We start from the raw sequence: 24,236 nt of genomic DNA on the forward strand, positions 1-24,236 counted from the left end.
TATGGAGATTTTCTAACCATTTTCGTCTTTTATATGCGCTTTTTCCCAATGCATCTCTATTCCAATATTGTTTAAGTTTAATTGGTGTTAGTGTTGAAGTGCCTCTCTCATTTTTTTATAACGTATTTTGTTATTTTTCGAAATTCATATTTTATATATGGCGTTAAGCCGCGCTCATTTGTTTGCTACCAGAGACGGCAAATTTCACATCACCAACCCTGTACTGTGTACTACTTGTGATGTAAACACGGCCACCTCAATGTCAGCTGTCAATTCATTGACAGCTGGCATTGTACAAAATAAATAAACACAGCGGCATAACACACCGGCGAGGAAATTAATAAAATTTTATTATTTCGACTGCAACTAAGAACAGCTCACATTAAATTTGACTAAACCCTAGACGAGGTTATTCCCCATCATCCCATCACTAATGGTGAGCATTAAAATGGCCAGAAAAAGAGCTTCTTGGTTGTTTGTAAAGCTGAGTATTTTGCGCTCACAAAAAAGAAAAACAACACCACCAGTGATCATTCACAATAGCGTTGGCACGTAAGTAAATAAATGAAGTTAGGAATTCTATGTTTATTTCCCTTATTTACTCAATGGTTTCCTTCATTTCAGATATTTGTGTGCCTAGTCCGTACCCCTATAATAATTTTTCTTCCCCGAACGGCATATTCCGGCACATAATCATTTGTATTGATACCAACAAAAAAAATATAGTGTCGCACGTGTCATAGGGAGTGCATTTTTGGGTGATGGGTTTTTGGTATGTGATTAATGTGTTGACGTCTGTTTACCCACCCGCAACAAAATACGTAAAAATGTATAAAAGATAAAAATGTTATTTCACCATATCGTAATATAACATTATGTTAAATTCAAATTCCATTCAGTGAAGAATGATAGCAAAATAATGTCTTATCTTGTTGTATTTATGTCTTTGCAATTTGTTCACAATAACAAAAAATTTGACAGATTGTAACCACGACGTTGGCGTTTTACGCCATCTTATAATTTCATCATGAAAACTTCCGTGTAGGCCTCGGCACATACGGTCCTTTGATTGAGGCGTCACGCTTTAAAAACAACCATACGAAACAAGTGTAGGTGATGCCAAGTTTGTTCTTGATGTTTTCATCTGGGTGTTGTAACGCGACACTAAATGCATTGTATGTGCCGAGGCCTTCATACTTCGTTGAGTTCCGCGTTGCAACATCCATATGAGAAAAGTGTAAGTGATGCCAGGTTTTCCTTTGAAGTTTTCATAAAAAAGTGTAAAGGCCGCTGCACATACGGCGCATTGAGCGTCGCGTTACAACAACCACATGAAAACTTCAAGAACAAACTTGGCATCATTTAAACATTTTTCATGTGGTTGTTGTTTTTAACGCGCAACGCGTCGCACAACGGACCGTATGTGCCGCGGCCTTAAGCGATGCCAAGTTTTTTGAAAAACAAAAATATGGCTGTCGCGTTAAAGTTAAACATAATTTAACTTGTTTGGGACAACGCGTGTCTACCGTATATGCCGAGGACTTGACTCTTGAAAGGCTTCTGTACAATCGATACATTGAATGTCGTTTTACAACAACAACCACATGAAAACGTCAAAAGAAATCTTGACATCAATTACACTTTTTGCATGTTGTAACGCGGCACTCAACAAAGCTATTTTTCAGAGGCCTTAAGGGTTCGGCACATACATATGTCCCTTTGAGGGATTCGTTACAACAACCACATGAAAACTTCAATAACAAACTTGGCATCAATTACAAATTTTTCATGTGGTTATTATTTTTGACGTCTGACGGGACTCACAACGGATCTTATGTGCCGATGCTTTATATTGTTGTTGATATAATCCAATAATAAAGGTAGAAGTACGTGGTCTGATAAAAAAACATTATTTTCAAATTTCGTGAGTTACGTATGTTCGATAATAGTACGTTTAGACTATGGTTGATTTAGAAAATCCAGTCGAGATAATGCTCTTAAACATGTTAAAAGTGTATAGTCTAACAGGCGTTTAATAATGGATAATGGATTTTGAACCATCATAACAAACAAGCTCACAAATCGATGATTGTGCGTGAGTTTTTGCCCAAAAACAAAACATGCCTCAAGTATCGTATTCACCGGACTTGGTCCCAGCTAAAACGGTGTTTTTTCCGGGTTAACCTTATTTTTGATGATTTATTTGATGTTTGCTTCTATGGAATTAACATTTGAATTCCAGTGGATTTATTAAATCCGGTTAAGTGCAAACGGGGTATAACCTTTCCTCTTCCCAAAACTGTATTTAAAATAATGGTGTTTTTGATCAGGCCTCGCACAGTTGAATTGTTCCAAAAAAATCTGCAGTATCATTTTTAAATTTTTACAATATAAAATTTGAAAACAAGGGCAAAAACTTCAATTCGCTTTGGCAATAAATGTTTGATTTTTAACGTTATTGGAAAAAATATTGTTAGAAATCTAGCTGAAATGGCAACGTATCGGCAAAATAGATACCAACAAACAGGATGCTAGATCAGGGCTGCGCTTCTTTGCAAAGACAGTATACTCAGCGATCCCACTGAGTTGTCTTTGCATTTGCTTTTCTCCCTCACGTACACTCGGCGTGAACAAAAACAAACAAAAAACATCATTTGGTTGTTGATTTTTTACTCAAACATACACACATGCATTGGTTTTTTTTTTTATTTCTCTGACCGGCACTGTGCTAGATACACCAAATTTGTGTAGTAGAAGACAACGGTAGAAGAGAACATCATTTTTGTTTTAGCTCTCTTGAGTTTGGGCACAACTTATGCTATTTTGGAGCACAGCTGAAGTGATAAGTGGAGTCGAAAATACAAGTATTTACTATTTTTTTGTTAATAGCCAAATTTGCAGTACTATTCACCATAAAAAGTGGAGTTCTATATATTTCATATTTTTGTAAAACTGAATAACTATTCAGATGCATCTGCCTTTATTATTGTTCTATACATTTGACGTTTTAAGCCATAACTACAGGATTGCATTTTGCAACGAGATATTTAAACGTAGCCTATCTTAACATAATTCTTCCTTTTTAATCGAAAGTGTGTTTATTAATAGCTCATTTAGACTAGCCATAAATCCTCAACTGGATTTAATAAATCCAGTACAGATCTCATTGCATTTAGATATACATTTTGGAGGTTTTAAATGACAGTCAGCTGATTTTTGTTCATAGCACAACTACTAAGGTAGATGCATCAGCCCATCTGATCGAATTTGAAACGTCAAAAGAAGTTGTTATATATTGAATTCGTCTCAAAAACCACACGGCAAATTACAAATTTATTGTTTAATATTGAAAATTTTAGCACATTATGCCACTAATGCTAACTAATGAGCAAATAAAAAATAATTTTATCGTTTAGACATCGTAGATATTAGTCTTGGTTGAGTAAAATCAACTTTGAATATCAAAGAAAATTTAATTTTTTCGCCTTGTTTACAAATTTTGACATTTTAAATTATTTTTGTTATAGCATTTCACCGATGCATCTACCTTTTTTCTTGTGCCAGCTTGCAACTTTTTGTATTTTCTAGCAACATGTTGCAAAAAACAGAGTTGTATACGAGGATTTATGCCGGATTTAAAACAAATCCACTCAATACGAGGATTTATTTTTGTATGGGAAATCTGGTAGATTTTGGCCGGATTTAGCAAATAAATCCTGATAATGCGCTAAATCCGGCTAATGATGTCATATCTAAATGACCTATAAGATAGTAAATATATAGCTCTGTTCCAGAACTAAAAAGTTTTTAAAATTTTTACCACTTTTACACATTTTGCGTTCCCGTACACAAAATTTATATGAAAATCGTTTACGACTTTTACAACTCTTACGACTTTTACCACTTTATAAAGTACGGGAAAAGGCCATATATCTTTTATAAAATTTGCTCAACCCAACTAATAGTAAGTTTAGACTTACGAAATCTACTCGATTTCAAATGTCAATTCCATAGCGTATATGTCAAATCAAATCGAGTGGATTTAAAACTATGATTTATTTGACGTATGTATACACTATGAAATTGACATTTGAAATCGAGTGGATTTATAAATCTAAACGTACTATAAGTGTCCATGTATCTATGTATGTATAAAATAGCGCCCAACGTGGGTCTATTGTGACTTACAGACAATACACCAAATGGATAATAACCTCTAATTTAAATTTAGATAACGTATTTTCTCCATTTTGCCCACTGTGTGTTAATTTATCCGATAATAAATATTAATTACAAAATATTCTCATATTAACCAAATTAACTTGCATATTAACCACTACAATTGCCAATAAGTAAATACACAGATATACAAACATGCGCATAATGACAACCACACGTACCTTTTTTATTTTAAATATTTGCATGACAATTAGTTAATAATAAATTATAGAAAACACATTCATGATCTCGAGGGAAATTACCACCAACCAACAACAATGAAAGCAAAATAATAAATAAATAAAAAGGACATGCATGCATGCATAATAATTTAAGAATAACATAATAAATATTAACAACAATTTAAAGTTTAATACAACAAATTTGCAACAAATTTTTCCAACAACTTTTATACAAAAATAATAATATGAATAACAACAATTTAATGATGCATTAACGCCAACATTTTATTACTCTGTTAATAACAACACTGGAGGGGACGAACACAAAACACGAAGCAATGCAAAACTTTGTTAATAATCAACGAAAAAGTTTGAATGGAAATGTATAAAAACCAAAAGGACCATTAACTACTACAGCAGCTAATTTTTAGTTTTAAAAATCCAAAAAAACGAACACACACACGGAGAAAAACATTGAAGCCAATTACCAAAGAGAAAAAGAGAGGTGTTCTGACCATGGTATAATAAGAAAGGTATGGCAGAGCTCACAGCTGATTAAATTTTTTTTCTGTTGGTGACCGACTCGTGTCAAACTCATTTTGATATGTTTTGCTTTTAATATTCAAATTATGACAAATTTCAATTTCATAAATACATACAAAATTTTCGTTTTTATAAAACGAAAACGAAATTATCGTAATATGTAAAAATAAAATGAAAACTAACATCTTCATAATTTAAAAAAATGAGAAGATGTCGCGTGTGACTTCCTCCAGTCGGCATTAAGGCTGTAATATGTATGCGGATTATTGTAATATCTTAGCACCGGTCCTATCGTCGATGATATATATACATATGTATGTAATAGGTTAAATCTCTACATAGATTACATAGTGCAGTACTTTCATCTGACCATAGGACCATCTTCATGCGAAGATGAAGATTTTACCCTTGCATCAGCACAACAAAATGTTGTTGATGCAATACCTGATAAGGTGTTATCGCATTGAGCACCATTGCCACGATATAGTGGACAATCTTCCCTCGCCAGGCACGTGAGGATACTGATGTAGTTGCGCAGGTTGTACAATGGTCAGAATGTATTCCGTATTCGGAGACCAACATCACCACCCATCCATTGCGGCAGAAGAACGCCAACTGTCAAGATAAAACGAGAGGTTTTAGTGAACGATGCAGCCGGCTCAATTCGTTTGGGTCCGACTTGATGCCACGACCACCAACAAATGCCCGGCATATGATTTGGAACCCCATGGCATGCTTAATTTTTTAGCTCATTTACTATTGTCTCCTGATTCTTTATGGGCGCAGCCAGTCCATGTTGGAGAATTTTTGAGTCTGGATACAGAAGAACCAGCACCAGATAACTGAAATACATATTTGCGTTGCTACAACAACATCTGCAGCAGCAACGTTTTTAGTTGATTCACATAAAAAATATTTGTTCTGTACAAAATGTATTTCCTAAGCATTTCATTAATTTTGAAAATTGAATTTTATATGAAACAAACATAAACAAAACTTGAAGTTTGTCACCATAGACAATTTTGAAAGGAAGCGGGCATACGTGTAGGGTTGATTTTCTATGGTTTTTTCGAACCTGTTCTACCTTTCTTATTCTACCATGGTTCTGACATAAAAATCCTAAAAAATTTTGTTGGTGTTTCGGGGAACATTTCATTCGGGGGAAAAATCAGTGATAACTGTGCTATGTGAACACAAAATTAAACTAATTAACAAAAGTTTTTGCACTAACACCCCTCAACGAAACAGAAAAACTACAAGCACAGCCAACCATACAATCACATACCTCAAATAAACTTTAAATGCATTTACATAAAAACGAAGAGAGCTAACACAAAAGTAAAGTAACATCAACAACAATGAAAATGTACATACTGAGAATATTTAAAACATTGTTAATTGAATGAGGATTGAAAAGAGAGAGAAAGTGAAATGCACACTGACACATAGATATTTGGAAAGAAGGAGAAAGGAAAAAGTGGCCAAATTCGAAAATAAAATGTTGCAACCCAGGTTAAATGTTAGATAAAATTCATGTACAAACTTTTTTTTTTGGAAGATCAAATGCATAGTGAAACAAATATTTTTGCTGGAAAAAGCTAAAAGTGCAACATTGTTTAGTTACAATTTACGACTTTAAACCAGCAACTATATTGCACAGTCGGTACTTACCATGTTCTAGTTTTTTTCAACACTCTGACTCAATCTCTAGAGAAGTTCAGGACATCAAATTTGTTTACACATTTATTAAAAAAACGGATGGAAGTTGGTTGTCGCACCTCAAAAAACCCCATTAACAAATCGTGATGCAATAAAGAATGAGTACTTTACATGATATGTTTTTTTACACATGTGTTGTCACTTTGCATATTCCTTTTGTATATAAAAAGTGACAACCCATATGTGCCATAAGGTGAACCAACAACTACAGCACTTTTGATTTAAAAATCCTTCAGGCACTCAAAATTTTGAATTTGACACATTGTGCAAAATCAGCTGGTCTTATGCTTGGTTTACATATACGAAATCCACTCGATTTCAACTGTCAATTCCATTGCTTAAACGTCAAATGAAATCCAATGGATTTTAGATGAGATTTCATTTGACATATACGCAAAGAAATTGACAGTTGAAATTCAATCGATTTCTTAAATGTAAACGTACTATTACTCTAACCCGTTGTTTATAGCACATCATCACTATTGCAATTGAAATACATATCTCCAGTCTGTCAAAATGTTTGTTCACATTTGCATAACGATTAATTCAAAATGACAATGAATCGGACAGATTAGGCGAAATCAAAGGCATAAATTTGGATTTGGTATCATTTTTTGACAGTTCGCTGTTTATATTATATTTTATCTTTAAAAAAGAACGGGAACGAACTCAGCACAAAAAGTTTGGAAGTGATGCAATGTGAAGTTATGATTTCACTACATCCTCCGATGCAGTTCAAACGGAGTTATGAAAAATTCACTTCGTTCGATACATTTTATAAGCAGTTGCTTTAGAGATCCCTATAAAAAAGAGTTGGTTGATCCCTATAAGCAGCGACACATTTCTTCAAAGGACAAACAAATAAAATACAAACAAAAGTTGCGAACATTTTTGCGGTAATTTACGACACGGAAATTCTTAATGGAGTGGAGTTGGAGTCTATGTCGTCTATGTTCGATGATGAAGCAAAATCAGTGGCGGTTGTATAAAATGCAGAGGAGACGGAAGAAGGAGATTCATTTGCGATTGAATTTAATTGAGAATTTTATCATTTGTGTTAATGTCATAAAGTTTTTAGTATACTTGTTTTACACAAATAAACAAAATGTGTTTTATTTATTCCGGAATATTTTACAATGGCTTGTATTTCTATTGCATCTTTAGATATATATATATATATATATATATATATATATATATATATATATATATATATATATATATTTATTTATTTATATTTAAATTAAATCCAAAGCTCTGCATCAAAAGCCGTGATTTGGATTTAATAGGTCAGTTAGACTAGCCATAAATCCGCAACTGGATTTAATAAATCCAGTACAAATCTCATTGTATTTAGATATACCTTTGGAGGATTTAAATGGCAGTCAGCTGATTTTTGTTCATAGCACAATTACCAAGGTAGATGCATCAGCCTATCTCATCGAATTTGAAACGTCAAAAGGAGTTGTTGTAAATTGAATTCGTCACAAAAACACAAGGCAAATTGCAAATTATTGAACATGTTACAACATTATGCTACTAATGCTGACTAAGGAGCAAATAATGAATGACTTTATCGTTTAGACATCGTAAATATTAGTCTTGGTTGATTAAAATCAACTTTGTATATCAAAGCAAATCTAATTTTTTCGCCTTGTTTACAAATTTTGACATTTTATATTACTTTTTGTAGCAATGCACCCATGCATCTACCTTCTTTCTTGTGCCAGCATGTAACTTTTTGTATTTTCCACCAACATGTTGCAAAAAACAGAGTTGTATATGAGGATTTATGGCGGATTTAAAAAAAATCCACTCAATACGAGGATTTATTTTTGTATGGGAAATCTGTAGTGGAATTCTGTAACTCATTTTTTAAGTTACCGACCAAAATCGGTAACATTAAAACGCAAAATTATGAATGAAAGGTATCATTAAAAGTTGATAGCACTGTTGCTATCGGTATAATTTAGCAACAGCTTTATTTTGGTTGTTAACTTACCGAAAAATGTCGTTATTTACCGAAATTATAAACATTTTAATTTTACCGATATTTGTCGGTAACTCGAAAAATGAGTTACAGAATCGCACTACTGGTAGATTATCGCCGGATTTAGCAAATAAAACCTTATAATGCGCTAAATCCGGCTAATGATGTCATATCTAAATGGCATATAAAATGGACTGTTTCCTAGCTGCGCGATCTCTTGCAAAATTCATTGAGGAATTCATAGAAAAAGATGTAACTTCGCTGCACTTGTACTAGTGATTTAATTGCATCCGTGGATGCAAACTTTTTGCTGGGATTTTAAGCCATAGATACAGGGTTGTATTTTTCAATGATGTTCAAACGCAGCCTGACTTATCATTATTGTACCATGTAGAGTTCTATTCTCTTAAAAGAAAAAAATGCATGTCCTACTCATGGATTTTCATCAATTTGTTTTTATTCCCCTTTATTTATCTTTTCATGACAACCAACAAAATTCTTTTCCATGTTTTAGATTTGACCTAATTTTTGTAGCAGATTCCTCAAATTCCATTTAACATTTTTTATTTTGGTAAAAACTATTTTCCTTGACACACATACGCACTCAAGCTAAATATTTCTAAATAATTTTTCTTCAACAGAACAAAATGAAAACTTTTCTCCTTTAAACACTGGCATCTAATAGTAGTTGTTTAGTTTTTGTTTTGTGTTCTTCTTCGAATGAAGAACACGAACGACATTTATACTTATTTGACTTCCTTGAAATTATCCTTGATTTAAACTTTTTCATTTTTCTCATTTCAAGTTGTGCGTTGTTTTTTGTTTTTAAGTTGTTGTTTTTCGTTTTTTGGTGGGACAAGAAAACTTTTTCTAGCCAAAGCAAGCGACAAAAATGAGGAAACACTAAACAAAAAATAGTGGAAAAACAAAAAAACTATATTAATTGAGTGTAGAGCATAACATGACACCATGGCATGAATAAACCACAAATGCACACAAAATTAAAATAGTTTTCATTCGTTTTGGGGTGGGCTTCATTTATATTTTCAGCCACTCTTGGAACATTTGCAGGAATAAATAGAACGCAAATAACATCACTGAAGAGCTTAAAACAAAAATTCGAAAAATTCGTATACATGCGATGCATATGTACGTGTGAAATCCTACTTCAGGGACGTATGGCTTGAGCTTTGTTCCAGTACTTTTTCATAGTAAAACTCGTAAAAGAGAGAAAGTGAGAAACATTGTTGTCACACAAAATTTTTTTCAAAAAGTTCGGGAACGCAAAAATGGAAAAAACGTCAAAAAAGCTGGAACAAATGTCAAAGTCGGCGTACCAGCCAATCAGACGCCGGCAACCATGTTACTATTTTTTACACTCTCAAATTTGTGGAGTAAAAAGTTTTTAAAGAGAGCGTCATTCAGCGCCATTTTTGTTTAAAGAGAAGTGTACATTTTACAACTTTTTTGTGTACCGGAACGGGTTTTCGGGTAAAATGTGTAAAAGTCGTAAAAATTGTAAAAACTTTTTAGTTATGGAACAAAGCTCTGGTGATCTAAAGATTCCTCGAAATAGTTTTTTTGATTTTCTGTTTTATTGTCCTGTGTATCTTCTAAGATCTAAGTTTAGCTACGTCAATGGTATTTTTTCACATAATATCTTAAATTGCCTATTGGGGCCAATGAGCTTGATATCGTATACAATCTCAGCTATGTCACTGTTCTTATTCTACTTTACAACTAAAATTCGTTGCACAGTTTTGCGTACAGCATAGTTCGTTTAAATTGTCTCTTATCATCTTTTCCTATGAATTCACTTATGAACTTTACAAGAGAGCTCGCAGCGAGGATGCACTCCATTTTGCCTCCACAGCACACAGCTAAGATGCAGTGCTTTGGATTGCATTTATACTCGTTCTTCGGATTGCATTTTTAATCAGTCTAAAGATGCAATTAAAATGCAAGCCATTGCTTTTAAAATAAATAAAATGCATTTATTATTTGTGTAAAACAAAAACACAAAGAACTTTATTATATAAACACAAATTAAAGAAAGTTGTCATTAAATTCAATCACATTTGAGCTTACTTCCTCCGTTCTCGATTTAATCCAAGCGTATCTGATTTTCTTTCATCATCCCAAAGTTTTGTTTATGTTGCCTTTCCATCACTAGTTCAGCTTTCGACAGGGACTCCAACCCCACTCCATTAAAAATTTCCGTTTCGTGAATTTCCGCAAAAATGTTGGCAACATAAGTTGTTATTACTTTATTTTATAACAAATTCTTCGAAATGTATACACTCTCGCTAATCTTTTGAAGAAATGGGTAGGTATCAACCAACTGTTTTTTTTTTCTGTAGGGATCTCTACAGCAACAGCTTATAAAATGTATCGAACGAAGTGCATTTTTCATAACTCTGTTGGAGTACATCGAAAGATGTGAAATCATAACTCCAATTGCACAACTTCCAAAATTTTTTGCTGGGAAAGTTAAACATAGCCGATATAAAAGTTTTGTATGCTGAAAATGATAGATAAACTTAGCACAAATAGTGGCGACCAACTGTAAACGAAGAAAATGGTAAATTTGATATACAAAGAAGACAATTTTTATTAAAACTACAGGGGCGAACTTCTCTATATCGTAGCAGTTATAGAGGAAATTCGTTATAGAGAGACCAAAAGGCAAAATGGTTTAATTTGGCATACAGTGAATAAGACGTGTATGTATATTAGGCCTGCTCACACACATACAAATACATTTTGTTATTGTGTTGGTTTTGAAATACACAAATTTCAATGTTTTCATTTTGCCTCTGTAGACTGTGAGAAATATTGTACAAGTTTTTTTTTTTTTTTTTTTATTTCGCTATAGCGGGAAACTAAGCAGGAACCAGTTAGCCTAGAAATAAGGAGGCGAAAATGGATAGGTCATACCGTACGGAAGGCTAGAGACGACATTGCCAGATCTGCAAACACATGGAGATGGTCTGTTCAAGCGGAAGCAGCGAGTATGAAACGAAGTTGGAATGAATATAAACAGTAAAGGCCGCGGCACATACGGTCCGTTGTGTGACGCGTTGCGCGTTGAAAACAACAACTATATGAAAAATGTGTAAAGCCCTCGGCACATACGGTCCGTTTAGTGACACGTTGGGACACCCGTTGTCCCAAAAAAGTTAAATTATGTTTAACTTTAATGCGTCAGCCACATTGTTGTTTTTCAAAAAACTTGGCATCACTTACACTTTTTTCATGTGGTTGTTGTACCGCGACGCACAACGCACCGTATGTGCCGAGCGCTTAAGTGATGCGAAGTTTGTTCTTGAAGTTTTCATGTGGTTGTTGTAACGCGACGCTCAACGCGCCGTATGTGCAGAGGCCTTAAGCATTAAATATATTAGAATCAAGGTAAATTTATAGAAGGTATGTGCATGAATTACAACAACTAACAAATTTACAAAAATAACATTGTTGGTATTGAAAATTAATTGTCAAAGAAAATATTGAATAATAGGGTCGTTCCAAAAATTTCTTCAGGAAAAACATAAATACATTTTGAAAATCCTCCAAAATAGAACAAATTTGAATGACAATGTAAATATAAAGCATTCAGAACTGTCGTAGGTCATTTTTACTACAAGTTTAGGAAGAAAAACAGTATTTTATGGAGGCAAATTTCGATGTTTCAAATTTCATGAGTAGATCCTATTAAATTTTGAAAACTAAATTTACAAAAAAAGTAAGAATACAGCTGATTGTCACTTCTACCTTCTATAAATGTACCTTGATTAGAATCATGGCAGAACTAGAGTTGTATAGTTCATGAACGAACTAGTTCAATTGAACGATTCATTGAAAAGAGTGTATGAACTAGATCAGTCGATGTAGTTCATTATAGTTCAATAGCTCACTGAGCGCCGAAAGAAAGATCCACAAAGAACGATCAACGTACGAACGATTCACAATCTTGTTCAGCATGTCATTCACATAAAGTGACGCCGTCCTCTATGCTAAGTGACGCCTTCGTAATGTAATAAGTTTTGTTTATGTTTTGGATTAATGTGAAGTGTCATCCCCCATTATAATAAAAATAAATTTTAAGAGCATTTTAAACACATCGTATCCCAATATATCGAATCCATTACCTATTCAATGTGCCTTGTTTTGGATAGAAAACAGGAAAAAAGAAACATACATACAGTGATAATTTCTACAAACATACAACGTAAGATTTTTTTGCCATGAAATTGTAATAACATTTTTTTCGAAGGATGTTTTTTTCTAAACTTAATCTTTCTTTTGGTCTGTTCCTTTACTTTAAAAAATGGTAACAGTGGCCAAAAAATGGTAAAAGTGGTGAACTGGTGCTCAATTCTGTTTCTATGAAACTGTGAAATGAAAACTTTTATAAAGGAAAAAACTGTCAAATGAAAAAAATTATAAAGGAAATATTTTTCATTTCAAATTTTCATAGAACAAGAATCCAGCCCCTGGTCTCATATAAATCGTATGCTTGTTAAAGTAAAGGAACGCTTTGCAGGTTAAAAATGGTAAGAAATGGTAACCTCAGGCAGGAAAAGGAACAAAGCTTTTATGAATGGAATAAAAATATCTAAATGTAATATTTTTGTAGTTTAATTATACTATTCTAATGTTTGTTCCTATTTGATGTATGTATGTATGTGTTTTCATCAAGAGAACGATTCTGATCCGAATGATTGAACTGGATAGTGAACTATGAACTAGATTACTGAACTAGTTCAGTTAAAAGAGCTGAGCTATTGAACTAGATCTTTCAAATGGACTAGATTGTACAACTCTAGGCAGAACTACCAGGTAGTGGTATCACACCAGCTGATCGAATATGAAAAGTCAAATCCCTTTACAAAAAAATATTTTTGTTGTAATTTCCCCAACAACATATTGAAAGTTTTGACACAACATATTCAAAATTTTACGATGCCACTTCCTGGTTAATTGTGCCATGATTAGAATGGAAAAATGTGTTTGTAGTCCTATGCTCTTCTTTGGAATAAAAAATAATAGCAAGCATAAAGGCCTCGGCATAATGGCTCCGAGTGCCGCGTTACAACAACTGTAACATCCATGGCACAATAATACATGTACTACACCAAAAACAACTGATTATCGCACTAGTTGTCAAAATACATTATTGTGAATAAAATCACATAAAAAAGGGTAAACAAGCAATTCACAGTAGTGCGTTGTTATTCTGAACAAATGTTGACGATTGGTAGCATCTTAATGGGGCTTCTACACGGTATGTTTTATACATGTAATGCATAGCAACTGCACAGCAACATTTTATTATTGTTCATTCGTTTTCTGTTGTTTCGTTTTTTATATAGCGAACAAACGAACGCGTTCTATTCGTAATAAATGCCATGTATACCCATATCACTTTGATGAATAAAATTTTTTGTATGGTTCACACCATGGCTCAATTAATCAGGTAGTGGTATCGTAAAATTTTGAATATAAAATGTCAAAATTGTCTTTGTGATGTTAGGGAAATTACAACAAAAATAATTTTTTTATTAAGGGATTTGACATTTCATATTCGAAAAGCTGAGGTGATACCACTTCCTTGGTAAGGGTGTGATACCACTACCTTGGTAAATTGTGCCATGTCATGTGTGTGATTTGTAAAAAGTGACAGTAGTTATGTTAAACATAAACGGTATGAAGCCCCATAAGGTTGCTGTATTGGAGAACTCGATCTAAGTATGCCTAAATCATAGATGGGCGAAATAAATTAAGGGAGTGAATTTTTTTCTTTTACGTGAATTAAATAAACATAGTTTTGTCTGTTTTTTTTTTTTTTCAAAACGTTTCTTATATTTTTTGATCATAAATATATTTTACAATACTGGCCAAGGCGAATTTAAGAAGGTAATCCAAAAGGCGAATTTAGACCGTAGTCTTCATTTGCTGTCAATTTTTTTGCGCGAAATATCCACAAAACGTAGAAGAAAACCGTAAAATGCTCTTCGCGAAGCTTAAATAAAGATGTTGTAGACAGATATTCTTTTTGGAAGCGAAATATTGTTTATTAAAAATATGTTTTGACAGCAAATGAATACATCAGTTGGTATTATTGTATCACCTTCTTTCTTGCACCATGATACTGGCCTTACTAGGCGTTTACACCAGACAGTTTGTCTTCAAATACAACTCTGATTTACTAACACATACATACATTTGTCATTTGCCACCCAGCTGTCCATCATTTTTTCACAGACTGTAAGGAAGACAAATTTTTGGCATTTTTGTAAAAATAAGTGATATAATAATTGAAATGTGTTGAAAACAAAAGAACATGAATAAAAACAAAATATGTGAACGGAAAATAAAAATAAATCGATGATTTTCATTCAAAATTTTACAACTGTTTTTGTAGTTGTCGGGACCAGTGTTGCCGTTTTGGGCATTTCGGCCCAAATTTGGGCCGAATAAAAAATTATTTTTAGTTTTGGGCCGTTTTCATGCTAATAATCTTAAACAATATTTTATAAAATATCAAATATTAGTCTTTGGGACATTATTACATGCTTACTTTTACTATTGGATGGATTTGAAAGCGTAAAATAAAACAATTTGGTGGCATTAAAAATATAATTTTCATATTAAAACTTAATGCCAAGAAGGTCCTCCTAGTAGTTTAATGGTCACTTTTAACTTTTAGTTACCCGGGTTTTCAAATATATTTTTCATGATACTTAAGTATTTGGTAAAGATTCATCATAAATAAAAAAGTTCATAATAATCTGGTGGCAACGGAATCATGCCAAACTAGAGGTTTTTTCTATTTTTGGCATATATTTTACCTATAATTAACAACCTTAAAAATGAATTTCAAGCAGATAGTTTAGGTTTATCCTATTTATATCCGAGTGTCAACTCAAATTGTCTTTTTTTATAAAAAAAATAAAAAACTTCATAAATATTTGTAGGCACAAAAGCAGACAAATACATTTATGCACTCTTACTTAATAGAAAATGAAAAGTTTGAAATAAAATTTGCTGTTTTGGAGTTTTATATTAAATTACTATATCAAAATAATAAGAGAATAGACTATATAAGTGACCCAAATACCCCCCTTTATTACAACTCTTCTTTTGTTGTAGTTTGGATTTTGCGTACAGATTTATAGCGTTTTGGCTAACTTAAAGTTGAAAGTAATGATTAAAATTGAAGGAGGACCTTCTTTGTATTAAAGTGTAATGTGAAAATTACAATTTTAATGCATCCAAATTGTTTTTTTGCGTTTTCAAATCCAACCAATAGTAAAAGAAAGGATGTAATAATGGCCCTTAAACTACTAAATACAATAACTCCATATAAGGTAACCTCAAACGAAGTTTTGCCTATTATGAACCAGGTATAACATTTTCCCAGATATGTAGAATGTGACCCCGATTTAATAGTAACATGTTGGAATTTGCTAAGTCCCAATTTTCATTAGGCGAGTTTACTTGCGGCAAGTCTCTGTTTGTAGGAGAGACACGTATGGGGAATGGAAATGGAAAAAAAATGCTCGTACCGGCAATTTTCAGGCAATTCCTTTTATATTTTTCGTATTTGACATTATTTTCATTGTTTTGAAAACAAAACTTGTCGGAACAGAATTGCTTTGTATAAATGCGAAACCATCTTTTTGTAAAAGCGTTTTGCGGTGCCAACGATAGCTCGAAAACGTATGGGCCGATCATAGTATATTTAATAATAAAACATAACTAAAAAAATATTTTTAAAAAAATGTTGAGCTGTCAAAGTCAATATTTCGATTTTAACGAAAAAAATTTACTGTTTTTGTCAAAAAGTGGGCAAAATAATTTTTTAATCTGTCTCGCTTAAAGGCAAGGCATTTATGTATTTAATAAGCTCACATGAATAATATAATAAGGCCATATGATTATCGGTCAATTCGTTTTAGAGCTATCGTTGGCACCGACTTCAAAAACGCCGTTTCGAGAAACAAGCACTTAAAGTTTATATGCTACATTCAAATCACAATAAATTGTTGCCTTCCAATCATTATATCTCAGACAATTTTTTGCGACATACTACCTTTACGTAAAAATAGACAATATTTTTTTCGATTTTTCTAAAAGTAATAAAAGGTATCTATGAGAAATACATATTTTTGTTTTAATTTTTACTGTTGGGCCGTTTTAGGCCGTTTTTAGGAAAATTTTGGGCCGAAAAAAATTTTTCGAACGGCAACACTGGTCGGGACGCCTACGTCACACAGGCAAGTTGTGGGATTTTGACAAATAATATACATATTGTTACGAATGTAACTGATAGGTTTATGTTAGTTTAGTTTTATTTCCGTTAATTTAAAAATTTGAATTATAACGTAAAGTTTGTATTACGCATTTACTTTATTTAAGCAACAACAACTACCATGTAGAACTCTCTTCATCATTCTAGTCGTTACATTACCTTTTGTTAATGTTCTTTTGTTTGTTTTGCCATAATAATGTAATTATCGTTTAGTTCCTACTTCTTGTATTTCGTGTAGTTGTTTGTTGTTGTAATTACGTCATTACTGTGCTTGTCTACTTGTATGTATGTGAGTATGGTTGTTCGCTTAGTGCGAATGTGTGTCTGTGTGTTCGCTGCACAGATTCGAGAGGTTGCCATATGTTCTAGATATTTCTAGACCAAGGAGATTTTGGGTATAAATAGAGTTACGAATGGCAACATTGAGTTGAGTTGTGTTTTAAGCGTTGAACTGAACAGATCGGTTAAAGAATAGCTGCGTGCTAACTAGAGACAAGCTGCGTGCTTAGTAATTAAAGTCGGTTACGAAGAAGTGTAATAAAGTAAATAAAGCATTGTAGAAACGTAATCTAAAACGAACCCTGTTTTATTTGGTACAAATCGTACTGGGGAATAAAACAACGTCTACACGGAGATTAGTTAAATCTAATTCCGTAACAATATGAAATCAATTGTCCTGTCATTTGTAAACGCAGGGTAATACCCCACCCGGCAACTGTAGTGTAACCGTACTATCATAATAGCTCTGTCTGGTTACCCTAAAATTTGTAACAATTTGTACCAATTGTTGCTGAAAGTCGTCTGTTAACACAAAAAACCAGCAAAAGAGAGTGATTCGAGATAGACATTTTGACAGTTCTTTCACTGAGAGCTTGCAAATTCTTGCTGGACAAATTTCTTCTAGCAAGCCCTTGCAAGCTCTTCTTCTTCCTGAAAACAATCAATCGGCTGTTTTTAGTTTTTTGTTGATTTATGTTTGTGAACATTAAAAACAATTTTATTGTGGAAATAAGATAGTCTAATTGTATTGTTTTATGGAGAACAAATTTGTAAAGTGGAAAAATACTTTTTTGTTTCATTTTCTTTTTTATTTTTAATAAAATACAACGTGTTTGCTTCCTTTGTTGGCGGACAAATTGTTCTGTTTTGGCAAGTCAGCTGATTGCTTGCTGGTTTTTGCTGGGAAGGTGTCTGTTTACTTTTTACAATTTTCTAGCAAAAGAGAATAAAAACCCCTTACTCTCTGAGAAAGTTCTTGCTGGACAATTCTTGCTGGGAAAGTAACCAGACAGATTTAATATTATAAAAAGAAAAGGAAGTAAAAAATGCTGAATCGTTAATTTGTTGATTTCTCCAGCCAATTTAACAGAAACACAGAAATACGATTTTTTCATAGTTTTGCATATTAATGACCTAAATTAAAGCAATTTGTTTTACGAAACCAATCTAGTGTGACCTTCGACTAAAGAAATTTCATTCGTCGTGGGACCGAACGAAACAAAAAGCTCCTGAATATTCAGGACTTTAATAATTTTCGAGTGACACCAGGCAAATGATGTTTGAATATAACAAAATATTTTTAGATAGAAAAGCTTAAATTTAAATTCACTTCATAGAAAAAGTATAGTAGTAGTTCCCAGACCACCTATTTTTATTGATACCCCCAGCAACAATATATTTTTTTTTGTTGCCCCCTCACAAACTTTCGAACAATTTTACAACAATTTCATTTATTATTGTTGACTCCAATATATTTTCTTTGTTTGCATAAATATTCGTAAACAACAGTTACAACAATAATAACAACCGAAGTGCAATAACTTTTGTTCATTTGTTATTCTGTCGCTTTGTTTGTTTGGTGCGTAGAATTTTCATTAAAGTTCCATTCATATGGCATTCACTTTGCGAGTGCGACGATGGCATTCTGTCACAACGACTTTTTTAAAAGTTTGTTTTATTCAGGGATCTGACTGACTGAATGGCTGGCATTTGTTGTTCTCTGTATATACGGCTGTCTGTCTGTCTATCCTGAGAAGCCTGACTAGTTGGTTGGCTGACTGGCTGGCATGGCAAATTATTTACAAAAGTTCATACTTAAAGTGTCACTTTAGTATGTACTTTACCATTCATTTGCGCTGAGGGTGAATTCTGGTGGAAAATAGCATAGCCAGGTTAAATAAAATTTTCTCAAGCAAAAAAAAAAAAAAAAAAAAACGAAAACACTCCAAAATAAAACTTACTTTGTAATGTAAAATTGCGAAAATTCGTACATGTGAGAAAAATGCAAAGCGAATAGTGGATCCAACAGAATTTTTTTCTCTCCTGGCAAATGTGTTAGCATTTGTTGCATGTTGTTTGGCGTGTGATATATAAGGGTAAAGTTTTCTTTTTTATAAAAGAAAAAAAAAACATTGCACATTTTTTGAGTGAAAAAGACAATTTTTTTGCCTACTTCATGGCGTCAAAAGAGTTTCGCTAAATTAAGGCTTACTTCATTAGGGTGAAGGAGGATTTTTTTATGTGTTTTTATATGCCACATATTCGTTAAAAATTACCCTTGAAACTTATCTTAATTTGTTGCTGAAAATTGTTTTGCAGAATACAACAGAGAAGCTATTTAAAAACTTTTTATTTAAATTAAACGTTACTTGGTGGCGTATAAGTTGTGATATTATTAATACGCAACCGTGGACTTCCCACCTTTAAATGATCCGACTTAACTTTATCAAGACCCGCGCAGAGGAGACTGATCCAACCATCAGAGACTGGGAGTAACTGTGATTCCGAATGCCACAGTAAAATAAAACAAAACCGTTGTGAAATTCCCCACTAAAGAGGAGGTTTAAAAAATGGTTAAAAAGTGAACGAGAACATCGCAAAGCTGACAATAAAAGAGAAGCAGCTGTCAGGGTATTAACAATGCAAAGTGTTAGAAGCACGAGCCACAGCTAAACAAAAAAAAAAAAATAGCAGCAAGATCAAGGGAGGTCAAAATCAATTCCTCCATTTCCACTTCCTTGGAAGCAGCAAGACTGTAATGAATATCTGTCGAAGAACACCGAAAAATAAAAACAGAACTACCCATCTTTAAATGCCCCGACTAAACCTCATCAAGACCCACGCAGAAGAGACTGATCTAACCATGAGAGACTTGGAGCAACTCTGATAACGAAAGCCACAGCAATTCCCCACTAAGGAAGAGGTTCACAAAATGGTTAAAGAAGTGAGCGAGAGCATTGCAAAGCTTACAACAGAAAAATTCAGCTGTGAGTAAAATAGCAGGAAATTCCATTAAGATCAAAATCAATTCCTTCGCTTCCGGGCTGGAGAGGAGCCACCGTCAACTTACATCAGAACAACTAAAAGTCAATACCGGGACGGGCTGTGTAATGCCGAGAACGACACCAGAAGAGGGTCTGGCAGACTACATAAGGCCACCATCGGCCTGCAGCATCGAGGAGAGAATGTTCCGACTGTTCTTTAAGAAGATTGGGTTGCGGGAATCAGTAATACAAAGGATAACGGAAAACATTAAATGTCCCAATATAGCTATAACATGGGAGGAACGAGAACGTGAGGAGGGCTGTAAAAAGAAAACCGGCAGCAGGAGTTGGAAAAATCTGACGGAACATCAAATTGGCATTAAGAAAACTGAAGGGACTAAGGCTACCGTTTGCAATCAATTTGAGATGCTACTGTACCTACGGGATAAAGCTTTCGAGGCACAAAAGGAAGTTCGTGTCTTGAAGAAATAAAGAAATGATACGAATATGTCAATGAGCGGATGGAACGCAAAGTTTGCGAATATGAAGAAAATGGAAGGAGGGATCATGGCAATAGGATATGCCACGATATGGTACAAAAGAGAAAAAGAAGATGACTTCACGCGTTCCACGAATTTAAATGCCCTGCGTGTGGCTGAGGATACTAAGGTAGCCCAGGAATAAAAACAAGCGGCTAACCAAGAGGAAGAACGAGATGTCAGGCTATTTAATTGAACATATTGGATTTAAATAAGGATTTGACTACCACAGGAAGAGAGAGATAGAGAGCGTCGATCGGCTGAAACGGAAAGTGATGTAGTGGCTGCAAAGTTAGTGGTTAGTTAGGACGCAGCGATGCAGGTTAAAATCTCCATCATAAAAGAATCAAAGTGGGGCCAAGACGTAGTCGTGGTGCTGGTCGAACAGCAAAAAATATAGTCCAAATGAAGGTGGTTGTAATGGAAACACTGAGAAGGACAGAATCGGGCCACATTAAAAAAAATACCTAAGGCCAGAAAAGTGATGTCGCCACAGAAAGATGATGAAGGACTAATCCTAGAGTGAAGAAACGACGAAATGAAGATGGTTCAGCCTGGATGATGAAGCTGGCAGATAAAGGTGACGGCAGAGATGGAGGGCGTTAGCTTAAGTCAAATTGTAATACTTAGTTCTTAAGATTATAGATTAATTAGTGCACTACAAACACTCGAAGAAGAAAGAGTTTTCTGGAGTATAGAGACTTTCTCACCAAAGTTGTCAATGTCGGGCGCCACTGTACTGAAACAAATGAAAGGAAACATATATAACTGGCATCGGTATATCTGCCATTCGACTCGCCGACATTAGGACTTTCGCCGAAAGAGCATCAGCTAATTTGGAGGACAAAAGAAACAGCTAAAGAAATACTGGTAAGTAGTGGCTCACACCACATATCGTGGGGAGTACTGAAACGGACAAGTTCGGAAATCCAATAAAAGAAGACTAGGACAAGTATGCATGTCTAAACAAGGAACACATAGACAGAAATGTCATCAAACTAAGGAAGACACTAGTCAAGTCATTCGTGGATGTTGCCCCTTCGAGAGAGGAAGTATGACCACGAAAAATGCGGAATTACAGGGGAAATTCGTAAGATGGGAAGAGTGCAAAGGCATTACAATAAAACAAACTTTCAATGAAAACTATATACGAATATATTTTTAGAAACAGTTGCAGTGTATCCGAGAACAGGGGCCTATAACTCCTGGTTGTTTGTTACACACTTCCAAGATTATCTTAAAGTTACTTCACTTAAATTTTGTTAATTTACACAACATTTTTTCTCTCACATATGCTTTGCAATGCCGTTTGGTCCTTGCTCATTTGAAATCAAGGTAATTTTATTTCAAGCTGTGGCAATAAAACTGGAAATTATGCGCATTATATGCAATGCATAACCACACATATACATACCTACACATACATTATATCCTTCCAAATTATATTTCTATGTTGGCAGTGTGAATGTAAGAATATATAAACACATACATACATGTGTGCGACTATATTACCATAAAAAAGTGGAGTGAAAGAAAACATACTTGAAATCATATAAAAAATTTATTCAAAGTTTACCATCTTTCTCTTGGGCTATGTCGTCGTCGCATGTTTTGTTTGTCTTTTTTTTGTTAGTTGGTGGCGGTGGTGATGATGATGGCGTTTGGAGTTCTGTTCTGGCGTTCTTTCTTTTTTTGGGAAGAGGTATTGTGCAGCGATGATGCTTCGCTGTTTGCCTATTTGTATGCCAAGTACTTTTTGGTGGTTTTTCTATTTTCAGTATATACTACGTGTATGTGCGCGTATATTTGTATTTTTTATGCAGTCGTTATAAGCATATGCGAACGTGTCTATGCATTTTAAAATAAAAGTAATGATGTGCACTTTTTTATGTCTTTTTATGTACGTATATTTAAAAAAAAAATTATTTCTTTTTCTTTTTTTACACAAAAAATGATTATGAGTTTTATGAGGGGATCCTATTTGGTTCAATCTCGTTTGTAATTTCAAGAAATTTAAATAGGGCTGCATATGGAAATATTCAATCTAGTTTTGCAAAATTTAAGTTTTCAAAAATTACCTTAAAGTTTGTTTAGAGATATCTTTATATATAAAACTCAATTGTCGTTTGTTGGTAATTGAATCAGTTGAAAACGGCTAGAGCGATTTGGATAATTTTTTGTGGAAATGTTAGTCTTAGTCCAGTTTAGGTTTTTTATAAATATGTTATATCTACGGAACTACTCAATGGATTTACCTGAAATTTGCAGGGAACGTAGAGTGATGGCCCTCGGTTGAAATAGGCTACATATTTGGTTGAATTTCGGATCGGGCGGGGTACCTCCCCTATGCCCTATTTTTGTAAAAATGCAATATTTGCAACAATTACAAATGTATCGCCTTGAGAATTAATTTCCGAGTCAATGGCGATTGTGTCTCCGACCTTACGTGCTTATTTGGGGCATTAAGACTGGACAACGCCCACTTTTTTAAATATGTTATATCTACGAAACTACTAAATCGATTTTCCTGAAACTTTCAGCGAATGTACAGGGTTGGTCTCCGATAAAAATAGGCTACATATTTTTTGACTTTCGGATCGGGCGGGTACCTCCCCTATGCCCTATTTTTGTAAAAATGCAATATTTGCAACAAATACGAATGTATCGGTTTGGGAATTTATTTGCGAGTCAATGGCGATTGTGTCTCCAACCTTACGTACTTATTTTGTGACTTAAGATCAACACGTCAACATGAAAATGAATGCTATAGCATTCACGTCCGCGAACGTGTTAAACGCTATATGTATAAGCCAAACTTATGATTATATCGGTTTCAGCATACATTTTGGTAAGCAATGAAGTTGTGTGCACACTAGGACCGGACCAGGCCCACTTTTTTTAATATGTTATATCTTGAAACCTGATGACCACGCCCTTTTTCAAAACATTATTTTTCCAAAACTACTGAACCTAATTTTCAGAAAATATTCAGGAATGTCCCGTGGTCCAAAATGCTATATGTTTGTTGACCAATTTCGGGGCCTATTATTTTATAATCTGTGTATTTGTTAAACATATGAGTGCATCAGGTTGCAAATTAGTTTTCGAGACAACGGTGGTTGTCCCCTGATCAAGAAAAACTATATATTTACAAATGTACTTAAATGGTGAGGTTCAACGGTCCATCAGCCATGAAAAGCTAAAACATATAGGTCTAAATAAGCGGGAGAATTCGATTTAATCATTTTTTTTAACTTTTATTATTAGATCGCTTTTGGATAAAGACAGTGACATGGACGATAATAAATCCTAAAAGGCACAAATGGCGAAAAATCCGACAAAGTCCTTAAGAGAAAAGAATTAAAACTCATTACGACGGGCCAGCAACGCGGACCGGGGTCTGCTAGTTGTATATATATATATATAGGTCTATCTCACAGTGTTATTAACACCAGGTGATTACAATGA

General features: G+C 33.9%; 1 protein-coding gene across 1 annotated transcript in view; it reads right to left on the bottom strand.

Moving 5' to 3' along the window:
• The window catches only part of LOC141402034 (uncharacterized), a 1,128,858-nt gene that overhangs the window by 28,382 nt on the left and 1,076,240 nt on the right, over positions 1-24,236 (bottom strand). The gene's annotated exons all lie outside the window — the stretch shown is intronic.

The sequence above is a fragment of the Musca autumnalis genome, unplaced genomic scaffold (genome assembly GCF_047663935.1).
Source record: "Musca autumnalis isolate F117 unplaced genomic scaffold, ASM4766393v1 scaffold_1, whole genome shotgun sequence".
In the NCBI taxonomy this organism is placed as follows: Eukaryota; Metazoa; Arthropoda; class Insecta; order Diptera; family Muscidae; genus Musca; species Musca autumnalis.